This window comes from Phalacrocorax aristotelis, chromosome Z, assembly GCF_949628215.1.
Source record: "Phalacrocorax aristotelis chromosome Z, bGulAri2.1, whole genome shotgun sequence".
Taxonomy (NCBI): domain Eukaryota; kingdom Metazoa; phylum Chordata; class Aves; order Suliformes; family Phalacrocoracidae; genus Phalacrocorax; species Phalacrocorax aristotelis.
Genome location: NC_134311.1, coordinates 62,361,060 through 62,386,562, shown reverse-complemented (window position 1 = coordinate 62,386,562; position 25,503 = coordinate 62,361,060). Strand labels below are relative to the sequence as shown.

General features: G+C 42.8%; 1 long non-coding RNA gene across 1 annotated transcript; it reads right to left on the bottom strand.

Moving 5' to 3' along the window:
* Positions 1 to 611: 611 nt before the first annotated feature.
* LOC142050351 (uncharacterized) lies at positions 612 to 22,375 on the bottom strand. The gene is made up of 4 exons (XR_012657995.1): positions 22,216 to 22,375; positions 21,916 to 22,051; positions 2,249 to 2,421; positions 612 to 1,428 (listed from the first exon to the last, which is right to left on the bottom strand). It is a non-coding gene; the product is annotated as an uncharacterized LOC142050351 (long non-coding RNA).
* Between the last annotated feature and the right edge of the window lie 3,128 nt (positions 22,376 to 25,503).

The window sequence follows — 25,503 nt, the reverse complement described above, 5'->3', positions numbered from 1 at the left end:
TAGGAAATCTCAAGGGTCATGTTTGTTTAAGATTGGTGAACAGAATGGCACTGCAGCCTGGGAACTACACAAGGAAAAGAGAAATACTGTCCTCACGAAATACACTGTGGATGCCTTGAATTACTTTGTATTATAACTGATGCTAAAATTAGTGGCAGTGTTATTGTTGTGGGAGCATGGGGAGTTTGTTGTAGCACAAGCAGAGCTCCAGCATCAGCACCCAGGACTGTCCAGGATGAACTCCCACGGTCCTCCCTACCTGGAAATGCGGTGTTTCTCCTACATTTCATAATTTTAAAAAAGTGTTACTTTCACCTGGGTCAAAAATATAAAGTGCCTCGATTTTCTTTCGAGTACACCAAAAAGTTGTCATTATTATCGTGTGCTTAATGCTTTAGTCCCTGCAAGCCCTGCTGTAAGTAAACACCTCTCACATGAGCAAAGGCTGCAAGGAGTGGTCCTCACATGAGCAGGGACCCTTCATATGGATGAAAAGAGACTTTGCGTTTTATTTGTAACTTCAAGCAATGGCTGGTTATTAGCTATTCATAGTATCATCCAAATTAGATAGAGACAAACAATGAGTGTTTTCTCCCAGATTGTCACTACTATTTATTTGTTATGTTTTTCTTTCTAAAATAAAGAAAACTGTGGCTAGATCTTTCAGCTCAAAGGCATGTTCCTAATTCTAGTTGTGCTCCAGTCCTCCTATACTCATATGTCCTCAGACTCCATGGGACCATGGAAACAGAGATTTGTTTTTTTTTATTTAAGGGAACAAGAACATGATCAGGAGAAGATTGGCAATGCTCCCCGTGTTTTTATACAAGGGAAAGAACAGGACAGAAAAGTGCAACCTCAGCTTTGCCTATCGTCTGGAAGCAAAAAATAAAAGCCTAGCTTTATACTTCAGATATACCAGTCATATTTGAGCAGCAGGGCTGGGGCCACTCCATTGTACCTGTAACCTGCTTTGAGCCTCTGTACCAACTGTTAAGCCAAATACTCCTGTTCAGGTCTGTAATCTCTCCTGTGTGGGCAGACACTGTCATATCTACATTTTCACTATTACTGGTCAGGACTGGTCTTGTTACAAAATCATCTTCAGATCAGCCCTGCTCTTGGGTCTGTCTGCTCCAGTTTTATGAGTTCTTTCTAGACAGAGAGTAGGTGTGGTGTAGGGAAGCTGGTCAGAGCAGGGCTTTCTCTTCACAGGAACCAGGCAGTTCAATCACTGTTCCACGTAACACGGAGCATGCCAGGGGAAACAGAAGTATTTGCTAAGGGCAATGTTTGTGAGCCAATTCCAGACATCACATGTACAGTAAAGCAAATCTTGTTTATTGCAGGGTATTTGCCCCTTTTACCAGCATGTTGTCCTGTCCTTCTCCCAGGCAGCAGCAGACATAGCCAGGCTTGCAGATCAGCCTGCAAGTGAATGAAAAATCAGCCAAGAGAAACCTGAGTGTTTTGCAGTGTAGGTCATTGTCTTTAAATGACTCCAACAATGCAGCAGAAGTCAAACAGTCAAGCAGAAGATCCTTTCTTTCAGGAACCTTTCCTCAGCACTGTATCCCTGCTGCAGTAAAGCAGCTTTCCCTTAAAAACCACTTGAGTCAGAGATGTTTTGAATCAGGTGCATGCAGAGAAGCTGTGGTGAATTTTCCACTACACTTTAAAATGCTGGCCTTCCCCTCGGCCCCCCAGAACTGCCTGCTCCACTTTTCTGCCAGAGGTTGCCACTAGGACAGGAGAGACGTGTAGCAGGTCCAACCTGCTTATGTTACACACAGATGCTGGCTGGAGGCGGCAGCACACAATAGGTCTGGTTTCAGCTTGGTGCTCCTAGGTCTCCAGGGATTGTGCAAATATTTGCTTTGCTCTGCAGTATCACAGCTCTCCCTAAGTTTCTGCTCTGAATGGGCCCAAAATGCTCAAAACAATCTCAAGTGAAACTGCCATTCTTCAGGTGGTTTTGCACTGAAACCGCATCAAAATGAATGGTTGCTATTTCATAGAGGGTTGTGGAAAGGTGTATTTAGAAAAGCTAAAAAGGGCAGTGACATTTTGGAAAACTGTGGTATGAAGGGCCACTTTACACTGAATGGTGGATCCAGAGCTCTCACACATTAGAATGAGCAAAAATACGCACTGTCCATAATAATTCAGCAGTATATTCAAGACATGTTCTTTCATCCCACACATTTAGCTTAAAGATGTGAAACCTTCAGAAGAGGTCTTGACTCACCTTCACTCCTGTCAGTAGAAACACCTGTTGCAGTGTCAGCCATCCTCCCATCCTAGGGCAGCACTGGGGCCACAGCCGAATATCAGGCTTGACATTAATGTTATCAGAGAGTATTACATGAGAGGAAGTGTTGTAGATGACAACATGTGATTATGTTTGCTGAAACATCAGGGCTGGAAACAATGATTATAGAAAAGAATAAGATTAACAGCACAGAGTGACCAGATTAACACTTGCTGAGCTGCTGTAGTTCAAAGCTGATAAAAACCTCCTCTAGTCACAATATAAACTTGCCTGTCGGAGACCTGACTTAAAACTGTTCACTCCTGTCACCTCAGGTAAACTCAGAGACTATGTGCTTTGCTCGCACTGGGGCAAAATTACATTTAAATTACAATGCTTATATTTTTCCTTAACCCTTATATTTTTGCTAACAAACCTTAAACCCTTTTTTCAGTAATGTAACTCTGAGTAGAGCCAGTAAAGATTTAAAATCCTTTTGAAAATAGGACATACATGTCAAAAGCATTGGCAGAGCCCTTAGCACCAGTAGCATTGTCTCTCCAAGAAGGAAATAGGTGGCTGCACGTGTCTAGACTGAAGCTGCTTTGCTTCAGAGTGCAAATGGAGCTGACGGGCAGCTGTTACTCCAAACCTGTAGTCATAGTCTACAACATAAAGAGCTTAACACTGGATGGAGAAGTGGATAAATGCCTTTAATGTCTAAATTACTTTTAAAAATGTAGTGTAAGCTCTGAAGTTGCTTCAGCATATCTGACCACGTTATCCTAATGACTGAATGATGATGCTTAAGAAGCATTAGGTGACAGATCTGTAAAATTATTAGATTTTTCTTTAGATAAGGCTGTCATCAATAGAAAAAAAATCTGTAAACAGTAAATAGAGGCATAGAGTGAGAACAGTGAACACTTAGGAAAACAAAGACACAGGTAAATATGGGACAGGGTGCTGTGAAGAGTCATTATTTTTATCAAAAGGACAGACAAAAAGAAGAGAAAATAAGTCTACACATGGAAAGAGGCATCATTTTTATTGAAAGGAGAGGTAAAAAGGAGTCAAAAGAAGCCTACACAAAGCCCACCTTGAAAGATGTCCTGAAGTGCTAATACCTCAAGAGACAGGCTGGTGATAAGACCTGTGCTGACATTTAAACCAGGAAAGGAGTAGGAGCTACATCTCAGTTATGTCTTTATCCCTTTGGGATCTGATTAAAATGGAACTAAGACTGATGCTATGGTTCAGCACTGTAGGTTGAGCTTTCTAAGGGATAATGTTGGCACAGAGGACATGTACGCATTGGCTCAAACTAGATAGCGAAGGGGATGCACTATACCCAGGAGACAACAGTTAGGCAGTGCTTGCTAGTGCACTCTGCATTTTGAAGTAATAATAACATGTATTTTTCTACAGATAAATGCCAATCTTCCATTTGTATTTATTCAGTAGGCCCTGCAACCTGCTGTTGAAGAGAGGATCACAAGATGATAGCTACTGGTTTCTTCCCTCTTCCTGTGTTACACACTGCTCCAGGTTATGCTCAGTCACATATTCTGGGACAGACTTATGTTTTGGTGTGACTTTTGGTTTATGACACTGCAGACTGGCTGGTATTTTTAATCCATCTGTTGTGAGGATTTCTTGTCCGGAACCACTTGCCTGTTTGTATTCCTCACAGTGATTTACAAGAGATTGTAAGAAATAAAGGAGAAGATAAATCGGGGGGGGGAAGCAGGAAAAAAAAAGTGAAAAGTGATTCAGAAATGTGTCTGTTCTTTCCGTTCAAGCCACTGTACAGAAACTATGCTTCTGTTGTGGGACAAAGACCTTTGAGCACAGTGAGATGTGTTTATGCTGCTCCTATCAAAGAGCCTTTCATCTCCACAAAGCAAATTATTAACACATTCCACTGAAGATGTGGGGGTGGAGGCCTGGCCTTGGAAAAAAAGCTGGCCAAAAATGAACTTTTTTTTTTATAAACACTTTTAATGATAGTGAGTGGCGCCTTGCCAAGACCCTTATGCCCAGTGAAGCACTGCAGGCTGATTGTTTGTCTGGAGAAGTCCCGTGGGCTGAGCCTTTTGTGCTGAGGAATTTTTCATTTGAAATGCAGTGGTGTGGGAGGTGTGGGCCTTTCCAGGTTCATCGAGTTAAGGCCTGCACTGCCAGTTGCCTTAAACCTGCACCAGAGACTAATTTTTGTTGGATGAATGAACACCTGCCTCAGTTCCAGGCAGTAAATCTTGGCCTTTCAGGAGAAGCTCAAAACATGAGGAGTAACCTACACAAAATATGCAGAACAACTCTGTTAATAGACTACTCCCTGTGCACTCCTGGCATCTTGTGCAGATGTCTAGCACCTAGCAAAACTTTTGCTTACTGTTAGGGAAAAGACTCATTGTTAGTGAAAGGAGATCTGAAGTAATTTTATCAATTAATCTTTTAAAAATCTGGTTTTTTTTTTTTCTATTTCATTTGAAAGTAGTGCCATTCTTAGCATGAGCATCATTTTTCTTCATTGCTATTATTGTCACAGCACAGGATGTATATATATATATATATATATATAAATGGATTGCAATGAGTTTGACAGGTTCCTGTGATTCAAAGGACAGCTTCTGTCCTTGGAAGACAATAAATTTATTCTGGGTCAATGTTTAAGTAGAGCTCAACAGGCTCCAGGAAAGGGGAGTACCCACAGGTTTCTGTCCATGCCGGAGCGCCTCTTTCACACTTAACATTTAGCCTTTGGGCAGTCATGGACCCCATGTGTTAGCTGATTCCAGGTTAACTTAAAATACTTAAGGAGACCCTTCTTCAAATGTTTTTTTCCAAGATACAAATGTTCATACTGAACACTGGGAAGCAGGTCTGGAGTTTGAACTAACCCGCTTGCCAGTTGCAGTTTGCAATGCAGACACTGGCTCATGGTCAATGTTGAGGAATAATGCCAGCTGAGAAGATAAAAATTTTCAGCTTCCTGCTGTTAAAACAGACACTCAATGCTTGAGAAAGTGATCAGAACCGGGTGGAAAAAGAAATTTCAATTTGTGGAAGACATCAATATTAAAAAAATTAATCTTTTTCCGATCTCTGACAAAACCAGGAGTTAAAAAGTACTCTCTGGAAAGAGGGGAGATCCTGGTTTATATCATATAGGTGTCTGGTTCATAGCATATATAGCACATATAGTTTTTTAGCTGTAGACCACAGGGGCCCATAGACTTAAACTGAAGGCAGCTGATCTGAGACCTGAGGACTTAAAAAAGCCTGGGAACTGCCAAGAGGTCATCATCTGGGAGACCAGAACCCCTGGGTCTTTGGTCACCCTTTGGCCCAGGTGGACAGGTAAGGAAAAATCAGGAAAAATATCTACAAAAATGAAGACATAGTGTTGAAACTTTTGCATTTGTACAGGTTGGCAATTTCAAATAAAAAACATCCTTGTCAGAAATTTTCCAGCTATCTTGATTTGAGTGGGAGGTGAGTTAGGTACAGGCTATCAATACAATGTTTATAATCCAAGGGGCTGATAAACCCGCATCACATTTCAAACACAGGTATTCTGGTCCCTAGATAAAAATATTCTCATTCAACGCATTTTGCTCTGTGTGTATACGTGTGTATAGATGTATAATGCATGTACACCCTCTATACGTTACTATGATATTGATAAATACAAGGCTTCATTATTTTTGAGGCCCACATGGGCAGGTTTTGTCAAAGGTGAATTGTACCTTAAGGACAATTTGACAGCTGTATCTGAACTTTAGAAGTAGCAGTCTTAATGTATCTCTCAGTAATACCCTTTACAGTTTTTTTACCTCAGATGAAAATAAAGTTTCTTAACTTCTTTCTAATAATTTCTTTATACTTTTGTGTAATTCATAAAAAGATGAATTTTCAAAATGTTTTCATGATACATTTTTAAACTCCCAGAGTGAATGCTGTTTATAAGGTGTATTTCCTCACTGAACCTGGTGGTTAAGGCCTGGCTCCCCATAGAGCCAAAAACAAAGGTCCTGTTTGATTGTGGAAATGCTAGGATTTCACCCAGCCAGCTTCACTGACAAGCACACTTTTGCATTCACTCCTAGCCTCATTTTAGATTTTCTTTTCTAGAAATCCAGTTATTTGGTGTTATTTTTTCCTCAGTCAGCTCTTCTCTGTTCTGCTGGAGGACAGCTGAGTCCAAAGAATCAAAAGATTCCCAGACTCTTAATCTACCCGTACTTAGAGGGGTTTGTTTTGTTTTCTTGTTTGCTTGCTTTTCCACTGAAAGCTGTTTCCCTGCTCTGCTTACTCTCTGTGAGAAAGTCTGAGTAGAAATAGTCCTCAAAAGAGTGTCTCTGCAACACCTGTGATCAGAGGCATCCTGTCACCAGGCCGATGGAAAGCTATTGTTCAGAGAGAACCTGTTTTGGGATTCACACTGCCGAACCCATCAGGACGCTGATTTCTTTGCCCTGGATGCAGTCCAAACAGGCACAGGGGAACAGTCTCTTCTTCAGAAATCGTACCAATCTAGCCTATCTATTTAGGCATTAGGCAGTAATATTAGTTTATTATGTATCTTGCATACGAAGTTTTAAGAGGCTTTCAAGTGTTAAGACAAGTAAGACTCAGTTCTTTCTCAGATGTGTCAGTCTGTATAACTACATTGCAGCTGATATGTTGCTGAGGCTATAAACACAAGTAAGCAGGAGTTAATCTGTGAAGTCCTTAAAAGCCAAAATGTTTGTGCTTGTGTGCTTAAGATTAAAGTTAGAATCCATCCTCCTGTTCCTAAATAAATTCAGAATAAAATTAACAGCCTCCTAGGACTCCATATTGCTTCAAGAGGCACATCTTCTAACTTTAATCCTTATTTCCCACACATGAAAAACAATGAGGGTCCAATGGCTACAGGAGATCCCATGATTTGGGAGTTTGCTGTCTCTTTAGCTGTCCTTCAATGTGCATCTTACAAAAATGCTCTAGGCAATACAGTTCAGTTTGTTGCTTCAACTTGTCTCAACTCTGCTTGCAAAGCCAAGCCTTTGCTCAGCCTACAGTGGTCCCACATTTAGTTTGACTGTATTACTAAATACTAGATCTCTACTTATTTCAGACTCTTGATTTCCTTTTAGCCCGCACTGTGAATATGAATGTATGCATGAATCAGCTCTTTTCAGCAGTATAGTTTCAGAAATATAATGCGACTGCGTTCTGAAATACTAAAATCAAACTACATCATCACAAATGTCTTGCTAGCTGTATTCTGAGTTGTATAACAGGTCAATGCTCTGATGAATTGTAGCACCTGACAAGTTGATGTCCTGCATGTTACAACTAGTTGAGACACTGGAACAGGTTGCCCAGCGAGGTTGTAGATGCTGCATCCCTGGAAACGTTCAAGGTCACGCAGGATGGGGCTCTGAAGTTGAAAACATCCCTTGCCCATGGCAGGGGCGTTGGACTACATGATCTTTAAAGGTCCCTTCCAACCCAAACCATTCTGTGATTCTGTGACTACACATTATGTGGTCCTTCGTGAAAGTTTTCAAGACCTCCTCAGAGTGCTGGTATTTTACATGATTTAGCTTAGTTCAGGGTGCATTTGCCATTTCTGAAGCATTAGATTAAGATTTCAGATTTGTTATTATAAACATCAATCCTTTGCCTTTGTCCATGTCCGGAAGGAACCATTTGGATGGGGTCATTTGTTTCTAGTTGTCTCATCTTCTGCTCATTTGTTCTCTCTAGACCTCAGGTGTAGGTGTTAGAGTCCTACACAGTTTATGATCCAGACTTGGCTTTTAAGGATATATTTTTCTCCCTTGGCAATGAAATTTGGTTTACAATATGACATACTCTGTCATCTAGGTTTGGTTTACAATATGGTATCATCTAGGCAGATATAAATTCCAGGTTTCCTTTAATATTTTGAAAGTAGCCACACTGAGGTGGTTTGAAGTAAGTCTAGGTTTAAATGAATTCACGCATGGATGGGTGAAATAGGGATTATAATCTGAACAGTATTGGTGTGTCAGTCTGCTTTCACTCCTTTTGGTATGACACTGGAAGAGGGAAGCCTGGCCCTTGGAAACAGATGCCTGTTAATGACCTACAAAGGTTGAACTCCAGGACTAACTGTGTGGCTGGCTCTTGCAGTAGGATATCTGATACCCATGCATCTGGGTAAGCATGCAATCTCATTAATGAGTAATGTCTATGCAAGTTTATTTCAAGTACTCTCCTCCTTACAGTGTCCCAAGGACAGACAGACTTCACATAAAGACAGACAGCAGCTTTTTGTAAGGTTGTCCCAGACTTTGGCTTTCTAACATAGTTTCCAATTTCTCTTTGATTTTTTTTCTCTTACAAATTTGTCACTGCTTCTGGCAGCTGACTTCCCTGATGGGATGCAGGAAGCTACTAATGTGGAAACACCTTTCTCTGTGTTGGCTGATTTTTCACCAAGGGGATAATTCCTAGGATAGGAAACTGCCAAAGGAAGTGAGTATGTTGAGAGGCTGTCTGCCAACAGCACTGCAGCTGCTCTAGCCCTTGCACAGTTGAGTGGTGGTGAAGCCAAAACTTTAAGCAATCAAGCAAGTGGGAGAAAATTCTGCCTGAGGAGAGCAATTGCCTTGGTGACACCAATGAAAGGAAACTGAGATGTGAAGAGAGAGGTAGTTAGATCCTCTCAAGGGGAGCAGAGATGGGTAAATGCTGGGGGAGAGGCTCATTTCTCAATGAGAGGGAAAATCCTCTTTACTCATGGGGTTGCCCCTGATAAAGAAGCACTTGCACTCACATAAAAGCCATGTATATATTTATAAACATATGTGTTATACTACTATTGACCTTGATCTTTTTTATGGCTTTATATTGGCTTATCTCTCAGGGATAAAGAGGAGGTTCTTTGGAAGCAGCCAGGTACAGTGCAGAGCCAGAGTGAACCTGTGCTTAACTCTGACTTTCTGACTTTATGCCTTCACTGCATACAAAGCCTACATGGAGAAGTCTGACTTGCCACTTGCTAATGCTGTATGATTTAACCATATCAAAGCCATTGATGCAGGTTGGGTCTGAAAGCAAACTGGCTATCCCTTGCCATTCAGGAAGGGAAAAATCCAGAAAGCTGATTGGCAAAAAGCATTCGTCTCTTAGCTGAGCTAAAAGAGACCCTTCCTGGGCTGAAGCTACCAAAGGCAACACAGGAAGACCAAACACAGCAGCCGGTAGATAACAACAGGAAACACAGGGTCAGCCTCGGCTGTTGTGTGTTGCCTGAGTTAGTCTTTTGGTACAAGTCACTACTCATCTGCGAGCTAGGATTTTGACTATCCCGTTTGAAAAGGGAGAAATGATGCAAACCATAGGTTTTGCTATTGATGGGCTTGTCAGGAACAACTAAACTGTTCTTGGATATGCAAAATCTGAAGGAAAAGCTTCTAGCTTTTTTCACTGTATTGAAACTCATTTAGAAATAAGGAAATGAAGAACTCTCAGAAATCAAGTAATCAAAAAAATTAACAAACTTTAAAGGTTCTATTTATATAAATGCATTTTTTTATATTTTGATTTATAGGTAACTGCCTAACTGGGCTAATTTTAGATCAGCTCTGTTATTCAAAAGGCTTTGTCAGGATGTGTAGTATGTTGTATTATTTTTAGTCCAGGGTAAGCCAGCAAGTTAAGAAAAATCACTCTGGGCTTCCCACTCTGGCATGCAGCTGCTCCAACTTCAGAGAGGGCTGGGGAGAAGAAGTGCAAAATGCTGGTCACAGTTTTCTACAGCCATTATATCTCTCTTGGACCTTGTGATAGCAGAGCAGCAAGGCAGTCCACCAGGTATGTGGTAGCAACCCATTCCTAACAATACACAGCAGCCATAGTGTGCAGAAGGGCTTGGTTTTTTACTTCCTTTAGGGATGACCAGAAAGTGGTTAGGCTGCTAAGTCAGTATAGGCACAGATACCCAGGAGTGCTTAGGATGGCATCTCTGTTTGGTCTCACCTTGACTCTCCTAATCATACCCTGATAAACAAAGCTCTTCATGCTGCCCCATGCTGACAATGGTCGTTTCTGGGCAGTACTGAAGCAATGCTCCCCTCTGCTTTAGCCCTGTTACTGTTTGATAACACAGGCTGCTGCTTTGTTGGCATTTATCCATCATGTTGTGTCTGGAAACTGGGTCAGAGAAAACTAGCTTTTTGACATACACTTTAAATTCGTCACTCTTCATTGTGAGCTGCAAGGTCACACAACTCAGTGGCCTGAGGAGAGGCATAAATGCACTGAACCACTGCCAGAGCAGCTGAAAAAGAGCTCCTATTCATTGCAGATTACATGTTTTGACCTAACTCTAACAGAAAAGCATACCTGTCAGCTCCATGGCAGGCAGATTAGGTTAATTAAGCCCTTGCCTATGAGTACAATAATTAGAGCTGTCAGTTGTTTAAATGATCATAGAAGAAAAGCAAGATTCAAGGAGAAGCACTGGAGTTTGGAAGTACTAACTGTATAGGAGAGAATACGTAACGGGCAGTGATTTAGTACTTCCCTTCAGGCAACCTCATTTATGAATAATGCTGAAGGGAGGAGAAAATTGTGGCCAGTGGGGTTTGTTTTGTTTTGCACTTACAGTAATGAGAATTGAGATGGTCAATGAGTTTATAAATCAGATTTATAGGCTGCAAGCGTAACAGTAGCCTTGGGATAACCTTGGAAAACTTCACTCTTTTCACAGGGAAGGTGTGCAGAACAAGGAGAATAGTGTATATTTTCTAATTGCCTCAATAAAGGTAGAAGAAGCCATCTCGTGTATTCTTGTAGGTTTGGATTTGTCAGTAAATGCCGTGCACCAGGGTGATAAGTTATACTAATAGCACATTTAGTAGCACAAAAGAGGAAGAGGGGGAAGATGAGAGAAACAAAGCCAGGAGAGCCATATGTAAAGCTCAGTAATATGACTCTGCTCAGTCCTGAGAAGCCTCTTAGGAAGTTTGATTTTTATGCCTCATGTTTTTAGATGTAAATACATTTGCAGGACACTAGAGAAGAGAGAACAAGATGGCAGCAGGTCTGGAAAACATAACTTGCTATAAGCAGCATTGGGTTTGCTTAGTTCAAAACAAAAAGAAAACTGGGGACAAATAGAGGACATGCAGGCTCTGTAGGGGATTATTATTTAGCCATCTTCAGGTTAAGATGCCAGCAAAGCATCTTCTAGAGGAAGGCAGGAAAAAAATAAAAATAAAAATGGAACAGAGTGGAGGGAAAAAATCAGGAGCAGCAAGACAATTCTGGGAACTGGGACTAAGAGGAGGTTTGAAGCTATGGGTAGATCAAGCTGTCTAAGGAAAAGTGCTGAGCAGATTGATAAAGAGTCCAAAGTCTCAAAAAAGCAATGCAGACACCTTAGCAAAAGCTATTGTAACTACAGGTGGAGAGTAGAGATGAAAAGGTGGAGACAAAAGTAACAGAGACTGTTCACTTTTTGTAGGGGGGAGTACGACTAACAGCAGAGCTGAGGAAGAACAGAATGAACAGAGGCCTGAAAACCTGGCCATGGAGAGGTCATTGAAAGCCTCTGTTGAGCAAGGACTAAGATACTGTGTCCAGAGGTACAAGAAGGTCTTTATTTTTACCCTGCAACATTAAAACCAGATTTAAAGAATGTAATTCTTTGTCTTTTATTTAAAGAGCACATGAGCCCCTAATTTTCTAGCTTGCAGGCATACACCACAAGGAAATAATGTGAGCCAAGCGTTAATTAGAAAAACCTTCCAGAAACATTAATGACTTGTCTTTGTGGAACTGAACAGTTTCTCATCAGACTTGCTCAATCAGAGAAACATCCTGCTAAAGAGTCTGTGTAACCATAACTGATGTTCGGTTTAATTTGGACATGGTTTGGATAAGAAGTAACAGACAGATGTGAGCCATTTTCTGGTACTGCCTAAGAAAATACAGTCACTGTAAAGCACAGAACATTTCCTAAGTGTGGCAGTGATAACAACCTTATTTTTTACTGACACCAGATAAGTTTTCTGGGTGGCTGCATCAGATGCCAGAAGAATCTGATGAGTTATATCTGTCTTGAGGTAAAGTACCAGAGCCAATCCCTTTCCCACCAGCAGGGAATGTTGATGTCTATGGACAGCTTTACCAGTTTAATGATTTGGGTCATTACAACAGTGATTCCTCAGGGTAAGGATTGCCTGTGCTTTTTTTTCTGCTAAACAGCCATGTTAAGCCACCACCCTAAGTCAGGCTGCCTACCCGCTGCCAGCTGTTAAATGCCAGTTGTTGTAGAAACTTCACTGCAGCCTTTTTTCTATGGAGAGAGGTAAACAATATCTAAATGGCACGTTGCGCTCGGCTCTGCAACTGGTGAAACTCAAGTAGCTTTAGCTGGGGAACTACAGACAAAACTCAGAGGTTTCTGATAAGTTGCCTTGCATTTACTGTGGGGAAAGGGCTTAATCGCAGGCTGCTCACAAGGCATTGAACACGCTGCTTCAACTAGATCCTGGAGTTTAAGGGCTCAATTTTTACAGATCACTTAGCAAGGGGAAAAATTGTTTCAGCTGCAACTACAGTAAATCTTGACTGAACTGGGCTACATACCTTTTAATTTTATAGTTTCTGAAAACTTGTGAAACACTCTTACCCTTGGCCCTATGCTGGGCTCTTAAGTCCCATTTTTGAGACATCTGCATAAAAATGGCATGGCTTTCTCAGGTGCTGGGGGCCTGGAGTGGCAGTGTGCGTGGAGGTGGGGCAGTGGGTGCAGGCTGGGAGCGTATCAGCATGGGTACATAAGTGCAGCTGTCCAGCCCCTGTGCTGCACGGTGCAAGCGGCATTTGACTCAGACAAGAACTCACAGACCTGCTGAAGCCCACAGGTTTTGGATGTGGTTTTGGTTATGCTTTTATGTGGGCTTCTTCTGTGTAGAGCTGCTGCTTTTAGACTTACTAGAGGTAACAGACCTGCAGTCAGAGCACCCACCCAATTAAAAAGCACCTACGTGCTGGGTTCACCCAGAGGGATTTTGTCTCGCAGATGGTGATTTCAGGGAGGACCTTGAGATGTTTTTTGAGGTATTGGACACCTAAGCAGGACACAGCAAAGGATCATTTGATTCCTTCTTACAAGGTAATTGCTGAAGCCAATAAGGTATTTTGACCAGTCTATTGTATTTTATAAGCAAAAAACAATGTAAGGCTGATGCGGATGTCTAAATCTATCTGCTATAACACATGCAAGATGCTGCTACCATGAATGAAAGGGTCAGGGTTAACTGGAGGCTGGCTTGTAAAAAAAAAAACCAAAACCAAAAGCAACAAGAACCAGAGGAAGCAAGCAGTAAAAGCTCCTATAATAATTACAGTCTAGCTGTGAAATGGGTATCAAGAGCCAGGATTTTAACCCATCCTAAATTAGAGACTGTTTGGATGTGCAGTTATATTTTGGGCATGACTCTATTTATAAATAACATAAAGGTCTTCACGCAACCTGCCAATTTACACAGATGGACGAAGACAGCTTTGGAGGCTTAATAAACCCTTTTTTTCTCTTACAATACTACATCTGTTTTAGATAATGCAGGAATGCTTTTTAATAAGATCTTTCATATATGCTTCCAGTTTATTATGTCCCTATAATCCCTTCAGATATTCTTATTAGAGAAATTAAACCAGATAAATAGTACAGTGACAAGAGTCAGATCTGAGCAACGATATAAACCAGAGAAGGAGGCTCAATCTGTAGAAATGCTCTGGTCAACAAACTAATAAAATTTTCTCTTCTTTCCCTTTGATGAAGGCTACATTTTAGTAAGCAGTGTTAATGCAGTTAGATGTTGCTGAGAAACTAATCAGAGAAATGTCTGGAAATAGGTTAGGTCTCCTCTTTGATTTAAAAGCAGAGTGAAGTTTGAAACATGACCATTTAAAAATAGATTCAGCCTCTGAGTTGCCATTGTGAATAACTCAAAACTCATTGTTTGACTAAAACCTGGCAACTCAGCCAGAGTTTTGACAAGACAGCAAAACCAATGGTGTCCTTTCTGGTCTGGTCTCAGAGTTATTCTTACCAGCATTCAAGACTTCATCTAATTTTATTTTGGAAAAACCCAGAAGAGTAAATTTTAGAACAGAACCTTAACTGATATAATCTCTTGTAACTTCTTTTACACCAGTTAACCCCAGAAAAGCATGTGCCCACTTAAAATTTTACTACATCCTAAATCAAGTAAGGCTAAATCTTTACTTTCAGGACTATTCCAAGTGCTGCAGTTTAAAGATTAGTAAATATATTTAAGTACGCCTATATTGACTGCACCCCCTCCCTTCCTCCGGTGACCAATTTTCGCATGGAAAAAATGGAGGAGTCAGAGATTCCCCGTGAACATCAGAAGAGCTTTGCATGGGTAGAAGTGGACATCTGTCTTGCTTTCCCAGACACTGCTGCAGTTTGGTGGTGAAAACATTTTCTTGTTGTGCTAATACCTTAATGGTATAGTACCAGCATGCTGCAATGCCAGTTCTCTGCTTTGCATGGCTTTACAGAAGCCTTTTGTTACCAGAGATTGCTGGAGGAAGTTGCTCAGGTCTATTGACTTCCACCCAGGTCAACTTTCAGACCCATGCAGCTGATGCTTACAGGAAGGAAAAACAATTGTAAATGGCTCCTCCGTGGGCTTCTGGAAACCAGCACTAGCCTTGGCCATGCAGAGCACAATCTCTCTGAGATGCATTCACTGCAGGAGGCTGCCCGCAGCCGCAGCAGCGCTTCCCGGGCTGCTGGGCTGTGGCCTGCGGGGGTGGGGGGCTGTGGGCGGGGGTGGAGGGAGCCCTGTGGAAGTGCCGGGGGCTGCGAGGAAGGGCTGCCATTCACACAGCCCAGCTTGTCCCCAAGCCTCGCTGACACATTTGGCACACGGTGACAGTGTAGCCTCTGTTTGTATCAGCAGCTCTTTTAGTCAGCATGCATTTGGAAAGTCAGCTTGCTTCAGAGGCACTTTGGATGGGGAAAATCAGGTGTCCTGACAGAGGAAATTTCCTCCTCCCTACAATCGTTTGCAGGATTCACAGTTCTTGTGTTGGGTAGGAAATATCTTAGATTATCTGAGCATTTCTCATGAATGACTCATGCAGAAGAAGTGAAGTAGGTCATACGTGCGGTTCCATGTGCCCATGCATGTATATGGAACACAAATTACACAGAAAAAAACATCAAGTCTGTGAAATCAAGGATTTAGAAGGTAAAAAATAAAAAAATCAAAACCGAGCAGGAACAGCGTTGCACCAAGACCATTGCAACGACAGCCTGACAGGGAGCTTGTTGCATGATCTTGCAGACTTTTGCAGATGATGCCAGCCTCACTCTGCCATTTCTCCCTTCCCTCTCCCCCTTTGTCCTCTCTCCACCCCAGGCATCCAGATCTCCAAGCCAGCGGGCCGGGTGCTGTGAGCTCAGCTTTGAGGTCTGCTGCCACAATGTCCTCGGGAGTGGGGACGAGTGACTGTCAGAAAATGCCTCCCAGTCCCTGTGGCCCCAAGCTACGCTTGGCTGCACGGTTTGCACAGAGTCCTGTCACCGGTGCTGCCTGTGGGCGAGGAATGCTCTGACTCAGACACCGTGAGGGCTGGGGGACCAAGCCCTGGTGCCTCTCAGAGGTGGGGCAACTCCCCTATGGAGGAAGCCAGCAGAAACCTGCAGTCTTTTAACAAGAGTGTGGTATTTTTTTTCTCCTCCACAGAAAACGATCCTGTCCAATGTGGGTAATCACGAAAGATCTCTTATTCGTCATTAATGAGTGAGTGGCAGCCCCAGCATCTCTGTTCCTCAAGGGCTGTTTCACATTATTCTGTGAGTCTGCTGGAGTACCGCTTCTTAATTTTAATTTACTTAGATTCTGTGAGAAAGTAATGAGTGAGAGCATTTCTTGAGAAAATCCAGTTCCCACTGTTTTGATTAAACAACAATTGTTTAATGTCCACTATTATTGCATTTTAATAAGTATTTAATAAAACTCCTTAAAAACCAAGCCCCAAACCCTTGTCCGTAGATTGACTATCTGATGCACAGAGGGCCCTTGTATCACAGTTTGCTTTCCTCACCACAGCGATGCTGATGATTTAGAGTTTGTGGTCTGGTGAAGCTGCTTTCCACTCTAATGTGAAAGGGAGAAGCAGCAGCTCCCTGATCTGACACTGGAGCTGGTAATGTGAAACAAAAGGTCCTGACTTTGCTCTGTTTCTTATTGTCTTCCATCACTTACTAGGAGCCACTCCTCCAGCTGGATGTCACAAGAGGCAGCTACATTTTGTCCACTTTCTTCCTAAATGTGGCCATGACTGAAGTGGTGGTGATGAAGACATCTCTGAAGATTATGAAGGGAGCACTGGGAAGCCTCTGATCTATCTGCATAGCAGGAGGTGAACTGTTTGCTGGCCAGGTGAACTGGCTTAAAGTCCCCATAGAGCTTCAAACTTGTCTCTGCTGTAACAAATAGCTATATATACCATGGGGAGGAAATCAAGGGAGCCAAACCTGAGGATGACTGGATAGGAATCATAGAATCATTAAGGTTAGAAAAGACCTCTGGGATCATCAAGTCATATCGTCATCCCAACACTACCATGTCTCCTAACCCGTGCCCTTGTGGTTTAGCGGCAGCTCAGCCCCACACAGTCGCTCGCTCACTCCCCCACTGGCAGATGGGGGAGAGAATCAGAAGGGTAACGCTCGTGGGTTGGGATAAGAACAGTTTAATAATTAAAATTAAAAGAAACAACAGTAGAAATGCAACGTAAAGGAGAACAACGAGAGGCGCAAAGCCCCGGGGGAGGGGGAAAGGAGGGGAGAGGGGGAACGAACCGCCGAAACAAACCGCGCGCGCCGCAGCCGCTCGCCGACCCGACGCCGCGCTGCCACTGCCCCCCCCCTCAATATACTGGCCATGGTGTCACGTGGTATGGAATGAACCTGCCATTGGCCAGTCGGGGTCAGCCGCCCCCACCATGGCCCTGCCCCTCCCAGCCACCCCCCGCCACGCGGCAGAGCGCGGGAAGCTGGAAAGGCAGCCGACCCCCACAGTGAGGAGAATTAACCCCTTCTCAGCCAAAACCAGCACGGCCCTGAAGTGCCACGTCTACATGTCTTTTAAGTACCTCCAGGGATGGTGACTCCACCACCTCTCTGGGCAGCCTGTTCTAATCCCTGACCACTCCTTCTGTAAAGAAATTTTTCCTAATAACCAATCTAAACCTTTCCTGATGCAGCTTGAAGCTGTTTCCTCTCATTCTATCACTAGTGTCCTGGAGGAAGAGACCAACATCCACTTCACTACAACCTCCTTTCAGGTAGTTGTAGAGAGCAATAATGTCTCTGCTCAGCCTTCTCTTCTCCAGACTAAACAACATCAGTTCCCTCAACCTCTCCTCATATGACTTGCTCTCTAGACCTTTCACCAGCTTCGTTGCCCTTGTCTGGACATGCTCCAGCACCTCAATGTCCTTCTTGTTGTGAGAGGTCCAAAACTGAACACAATATTCAAGGTGTGGCCTCACCAGTGCTAAGTACAGGAGCACGATCACCTCCCTGCTCCTGCTGGCCACACTATTCCTGATAGAAGCCAGGATGCTGTTGGCCTTCTTGGCCACTTGGGCACACTCCTGGCTCATGTTCAGGGGCTGTCAATCAAGATCTCCAAGGTCCTTTCTGCCAGGCAGCTTTCCAGCCACTCTTCCCCAGACCTGTAGTGTTGCATGGGATTTTTGTGACCAAAGTGCCGGACCCGGCACTTGGCCTTGTTAAACCTCATACAGCTGGCCTTGGCCCATCACTCCAGCCTGTCCAGATCTCTCTGCAGAGCCTTCCTACCCTTGAGCAGATTGACACTCCCGGCCAACTTGGTCATCTGCAAACTTACTGAGGATGCACTCGATCCCCTCATCCAGATCATTGATAAAGATATTAAACAAGACTGGCCCCAACACTGAGCCCTGGGGAAGCTCATTTGTGACCGGCTGCCAACTGGATTTACCTCCGTTCACTACAACTCTCTGGGCTTTGCCATCCAGCCAGTTTTTTACCCAGCGAAGGGTACACCTGTCCAAGCCATGAGCTGTTAGCTTCTCTAAGAGGATACTGTGATAGACAGTATCAAAGGCTTTGCTAAAGTCCAGGCAGAGAACATCCACAGCCTTTCCATCATCCACTAGGTGGGTCATCCTGAAGGAGATCAGGTTGGTCAGACAGGACATGTCTTTCATGAACCCATGCTGACTGGGCCTGATCTGCTGGTTGTCCTGCACATGCTTGGTGACCTCACTCAAGATGAACTGCTCCATAACCTTCTCCGGTACTGGGGTCAGGCTGACAGGCCTGTAGTTCCCTGGATCCTCCTTCCAGCCCTTCTTGTAGGTGGGCATCACATTGGCAAGCTGCCAGTTGTCTGGGTCCTCCCATGTTAACCAGGACTGCTGATAAATGATGGAGAGTGGCTTTGCGAGCTCCTCTGCCAGCTCCCTCAGTACTCTCAGGAGGATCACATCTGGGCCCATAGACTTGCCAGTGTCCAGGGGTGCAGCAGGTCATAAACTGCTTCCTCTGGGATTATTGGGGGATTATTCTGCTCCTTGTCCTGCCTTCCAGCTCAGGGGGCTAAATACCCTGGGAATAACTGGTCTTACTCTTAAAGGCTGAGGCAAAGAAGGCATTTAGTACCTCAGCCTTTTCCTTATCGTCAGTTGCAATGTTCCCCTCTGTGCCCGATAGAGGATGGAGATTCTATCTGATTCTGTCTCAGGAAGCAGTCTTGATCACCTCTGATCTTTAAGCTCTTTTGAACATCACTAAAGAGAAGAACTATTTCTCATCTGGCTAAATCACTCTTCAAACCTGTAAGTCCCTGGCTGGGTTGAGCTGGCCTTCACAGTGCTAAACAGGTGCTGCACTCCTGCCTGCCTGTGGTGGTTGGGTTCCTGTGTGTGGTTTCATGTCCTTTGGGAAAATAATTGCTATTGTGAGCATCACACACACACACACACACACACACAAAGACATATCACGAGTAGCATGATGTCATGTTTGGTTCCTGCAAACTCTTACTGTTACAAGGGATTATCATCATATGGTGGACTATAATACATTCATTTTTCTTATAAAAAAGTCAAGGGAATAAAACATGCTCTCTCTGATTAACAAAGAAGCCAGATGTTCAGAATAATTTTTGAAGCATGAGCAAGTTCAAAGCCAAATTAAGCAAGTATGTGTGGACATAGCTTTTTCAAGTTCTGTTTTCTCTCCCTTAAGTCTCTCAGCATAAAAAAAATAGAAATCTTGCTGGGTGTTAACACAAACGTTGATGATTAATTGTTACGTTCTCTCAGGGTTATTTAATTGCTGGTAATCATGTCACACACAGGCCTCAATGGACTCTAAGCATTATCCATATGCAGGAAAATACTATAAGGATTTCTCCCTGCATTCAACCCCTCTTATATTCTAAATAATGTCAAGGGCTCAGTTCTGCTTCCTTATTTAGAATTTAAGCACTGTATTTGAAGTGCCACTACATTTTCAACATGAAAAGCAGAGATTCATGCAGGACATGTCAAACCTACTCATGATAACATTGAACAGGTTATGATTTTGCATAAGCATTTGCTAATTAATTTTTGAGAAGTGCAGGTGTTTGATGAACAGTGTGCATACTTGTGTATGCAAACATAGTAACTAGGCTTCCACAGGTAGAGAAGTTCTTGAATATATAGTTTCATAAATGCCTAGTGCTTCTGTTCTGTAATCAACACAAGGCAAGCACAAATTCCTCAGGATGCTGGTTTATGTCTTTTACACAATGAAAACATATCCGCCTTTCTAAGTCTAGGAGGCTTTCTAGAACAAAAACTCAGCCAGATTGTCATTTTAGGGGTATAAAATCAGTCAACCTTTACAATGTTTTAGTATACATCTTTCTTGACATACTACCCAAGCATGCATTGCACACTGCAATGCATACATATGCATATTCATTGTATAGCACTGTTATACAGGAAGGTGCATATTTTAATCTAGAAATAATTTCTTCTTGTAAACTTGGTTGTGGTCTGGTTTTGATTAGTTGACTTTGTTTAAGCCCCTAGAGGATAATTTATGAGTACAAGTAACTTACAGAAGCTTTATAGGATGTAGAATTTTGAAAGTAGCTCAATTCATTGCACCAGTATATACTACTGTTGAGCATTAACTTCTTAATAATGAAGTCTTTCAGATCAAGCTCCACTGACACAATAGCGCACTTGAATCTAGCGGCTTGGCTGAACACAAGATAGGAATCATTTCCTCTATCTTTTTGTCCAATATATTAACTTTGGTCTCTATGTATGGGCAATTCTCATTACACTACACTTTTCTTCAGTATGAACTCAGTACATATATCTCATATATAGTTTGGGCTATTCACTCCATCTACCACATTAAAAGGGCTGTTCAGCTAGATATGGATTCTTTTATGTTCAGGAGGTCAGGACAAACTGTGCTTTTCCTTTGTTTATCTCTATGAAATCTTTCACAGATTATTTTTCATTAATCCTAAATCTGTAATATATTGCAGCAGAACTAAAAGCCATGCTGATATATTTTCTGGATCTCGTTCTCAAATAAAATACAAAGGCATTGTCAATTTGCAGCTCCATTACTCTTCTTGACTTGCAGAAATGAAGTGTCTTTTCCAAGTGTTGAATAAAGAAGGTTGCAGATAGAACACTCACAAGCTGCAATGAAGATTGACCACTACTGTGGCATCCCAGTTTTGAGGCACTAAGGATGTGCTTTCTCCCCATGTTCAGGTTTACACAGTGCTAAATACAGCAGCTATGTCAATACAGCTGTGAGTTCTCAGCATTTATTCCAATTGGGCCTGGAAGTCTCAAGCCAGGCACTGAAAATCAGACCATATGGCAGATGTTAAGCTAAAGAAATTTGACTCTATGGCACAGACAAGGAAAAATTTTGTTTTTCCAGAGTGGCTGGGCAGGTGTCCTGTTGGGAGAGAGTATGTGGTCAGTAATTTAGAGGTCTATCCTGTGCTAAGGTGGGGTTTGGAAAGAAGAAGAGTTAAGGTCTCATAGGCTGTTTGGGAATCTAATTTTCTGGGTATTTAACCTGCTCTTCTAATGTAACTGGTTCTGGAGGAGGGGCACTGACTAGCAATGCCTTGTCCAGGGCTGGCCATGAGCCATGGGAGTGTAGGGAGCCCCAGTTCTGGCTCCGGCCCTAGAGGGAAAGGGACATGCGCGTACGCTGGTCCTTCCTAGTGTGACCCTTCTGTGTTGCCACTTTTCACTTGTCTTCAACCTCCTTCCCTCATCCAGCCAATTTCTGTATCCAGCCCTCAGTTTTGTCACCCAGCTCCCAAGATGGGACTTAGAGACCTGATATTACCCAGGGAAGCTGGGGTTAAGACTACAGGGAAAAGCCTGCAGAGCTTCAGGCTAGACCATGCATGGCAGTGGGGAAAATCTTCAGTAGAAAAGGTGCTGGGACTCGTGAAGAGCTACCAAGACCGTGCAAACTGTAGATTTGAAAGATCTATAGCTTTGCCAAAATGTCACAGGCTTTATGCAGATCATTGTTGTCTTACCTCAGCAAAAATTAAAGTGATGCTCTTCCTCCCTTTCCAGAGTTTCCAGTTTAAACCTTTTCAAAGAACATTTCGCAGCATCACAGAATTAATCACAGGTTGGAAGGGACCTCAGGTATCATCTAGTCCAAGCTTTCTAGAAAGAGCACACAATTATTTTTTAATACATTCAAAACAGTTTTCCTCAGAGTGAGACTTCTAGGAGTAAAAATGGCCCAGGGTGAGCAGGTCCCATAGCATAGAAAATTTCAGCCCAACATTTAAAGTTTGACAAAACTCTCTGCAATAGAAAATGGATACCTCTTGCAGGATGAGTCCTGCCAAGTCATGCATCTGAAATTATTAATCCATGGAAAAGCAACCAGAGGAGCTGCTGGATGCCCACAGAAACACCACAGAGCTGCTTTAGTGGCCAACACGATAATCCTCTGGGAAAGTAGGAAGATACTAGGCAAGCAGCCAGAATTTAGCCAAAACTCCACCAGGGTTAGCACACCTTTATCCTTTTCCCATTTCCCCGCCCCCCTGGAGAAGCGCTATGGGCTCTTTCTTGACCACAAGAGGTCAGGGCCTCCCAGCGCAGCCTGTCTCCGGAGCACCCAGCCGCTGCGGGCGCTGCCCCGGCGCCCCGGCCGGGAGGGGCTCCGCGGGGAGCGGCCGGCACCGTCCGACAGCACCCACCTGCGAGACGGGGGTTTAACAGCCAAAGCTACTTCACCTGTCAAAGCACAGCACCGGGAGATGTGGCCACCGCCCGCTCAGGGACCGTTCTGTGGTTCCTGGGGGCTGAGAGGGGGCTACTGCTGTATTTTGTGCTGAAGGGTCCCTGGGGACGTTAGCTGAGCTCATGCAAATAGTGGCAATCTCTGCCATGGGAAGGCTCCAAATTTTGCTGATCAAGGGAAAGGGAAAGATGAAGTGACTTTTTTGGTGTCATCCAGTAGGTTAGTAAAAGGGTGTCCCATCCTCTGACAACACCTTGGGGAAACAACCCTGTTCCTTTGCATATCTAAGGGAATCAGAAAGCTTCAGGGTTAATCCTCCAATAATGCTAAATTTAGTTGATGGTACTGAGAATCTTCATTAACTTCAGGTAGACAGGCCTCTACTTCAAACTCAAATTTCTCAAAAATCTGATGCTATTGCTCTTTTCCTCCTTCCCACCATCCACTTGCTCTTCAGGAATATTCCTTTGTTGCTACCTTCCTTACACTGGCCAGCTGTGAGATTTTGTTTGCTGCAAAATCTCTCACTTCATTTAGTTATGTTGTGCACAGAACAGAGAGGCACAGATGTTCCCAAGACAACGAATGCTATACTCATTTAAAAGAAATATAACTACAACAACATTCTGAGAAGATATTTTCACCATGGAAGGATCATCTTTGCCCAGAACCTCCTAAAGTATTAAGGCATTCCTTCCGATACCAAAACCTGCTAAATTTCAAGTTATTGCTAAACTATTTAGGTTGGGACTTTAGACCAGTTTTGTGCTTTAAAGTTTGAGTTAGCCAATCTAATATAAATAGCTTTTTCAATGTTTAAAGTTTGTTTGTTCCAATTTTTTGGTGTTGATTCTTAGACAAATAATAAATAATTTTTAGAACTTTTTTCCTGCTGCAATTTTACTGCATTTACTGCTGCAATTTACAATCATTTACATATACTCATAAAAGAGATCATAAAATAAATAGATATCAAATTATATAAATGGCACCCTATAATAGCTGTACCTTCTTCCTAGGTATCTGTAGAATGCACTGACCCGAGCTGCAAACAAGATTTTTAAAAAGAAGTAGTGTCTTAATTTTTCTGCATTTTTCATTTTTTAAATCCCTAATGTACCTAAGCGTGAAGTTATTTAAATGCATGTTTTTTACACTCAGACTGAGGTCCAGCCATATAACCTTAGAAAGTCTTACACAGCTTTTGTAGCTTGGAGGGAAAATAGAGAAGGAACTTGATCCTGGACTATAATTGACTGCAATGGGAGAAAACATGTGAATCCAGTGGTATCCATAATCAAGTAAAGAGGCAAATTGAGCCTAGTGATTCAAAGGTGAATCCAGAGAAACTAGAAACTAGCGGACATTTGTAAAACTAGAATCGTCTGCCTGTTCGAACAGCACATCAAGGAATATAGGAGCAAAGCAGATGCTTCTGAGAACGTCTGTATTTTCCAGGGATGGGCAGCGGACATTACTGCGCAGCTCTGGAGCTGAGGAACAACTCTCACATGCTGGACTCTGCGAGCCCTCAAAGGGAAGCTGGGTGCTGTGACACCCAGTGCGGGCCTTTGGATGCCACACAAGCCAAGGCTGCATCTCTATTCCCAGCCAAAGTCTGGGAGGAAACCCCCAAAATGCGAACATGACAAGCAGGAAATAAGAAAACATGTGGAATTAATCAGTTCCAGTGAACTGGCATTTTCTCATTAAAATGTGTTCTGTCAGGCCCATGGAGCAGAGAATGGCTTCCTTAAAATTAGATCCTGGTTCTCACACAGCCTGCTTATTCAGGAAATTAAGCTGGATGATGGGTCCTTGCAGCTTCTTACATGAGTTCCTGGTGCTTGTTTACATTTGTGTCAAGTCTAGATGGTTTCTTAACTTCATTAGAAAGCAAGAAGCAGCTCTGCAATTTTCAATGACCCATGTTCAAAAATGCTTTACAAAGGCTTAGTTGTAAAAATATCACTAAGATTTTGTTTTGAAAATAAGTCCAGTTACTTCTTCAGCAGTTTTATCATTTAATTAAGCTTTAGCACACTTTCTGCATCATTCAGAGTTAAATGTTAAGGTCAGAGATCTGCTGTTTTGTCCCGTACTTCAGTGAAAAGAGAATTCTATTAATGTATTATTAACCTATGCACATTCTACTATCAAAATTAATACAAAACCAAGATAAACTGTTTTGTCTGTGTGTGTGTTTGTCTGTGAAACAGCTGGATTAGTTATGTTCAGATGCTGACTTAATGGGAGTGAACAGGCTGCTTTCGCATGGAAGTGCAGCACTTTGGAAGGAGAATATTTCCACAGGAAAAGACCAGAACTTGTTCTCTAGCAAGCTCAATACAAGTACATTATATTCTAAATAAGGGATCCACAAACTGCTAAGGAAGAAAATACAGGAAGGGATCTGCATGATACTAAGAAGTTTATATCAGTCAGATTTGCCTCTGAGTTTTTGGACTTATTTTTCTTGTTTATTCCAATTTTCTTTACTCCTAAGTTTATGTTAGCTAGTGTGAAAGTAATTAGTGTTATACCTCTACCACAAACAGTAGCATAAACCCAAAATCTCACAGCCAAGGTGTCTTACGCAGTCACAGAAAGGATCTTGTTGCAGGGCATGGCTAAGGGAGCTTAGCATTGGCTCCAACACCGAAACTGCAGGAGAAGGCAAGAGGCATTTCACCCCATGTTGCCCTCCCAGAAGCAAACTGTTTCCCAGGATGGCCAAATGTTGGTAGTCCTGAGATAAACTCTCCCAGGACTGCGTCCGAGTGTGGTATGCCTCAGACTCCATGCTTGGGAATGGCTTTGTTTCCAGGGTAGTCTGCCCTGGGGCTTGGCAGCTGCAGAAGTC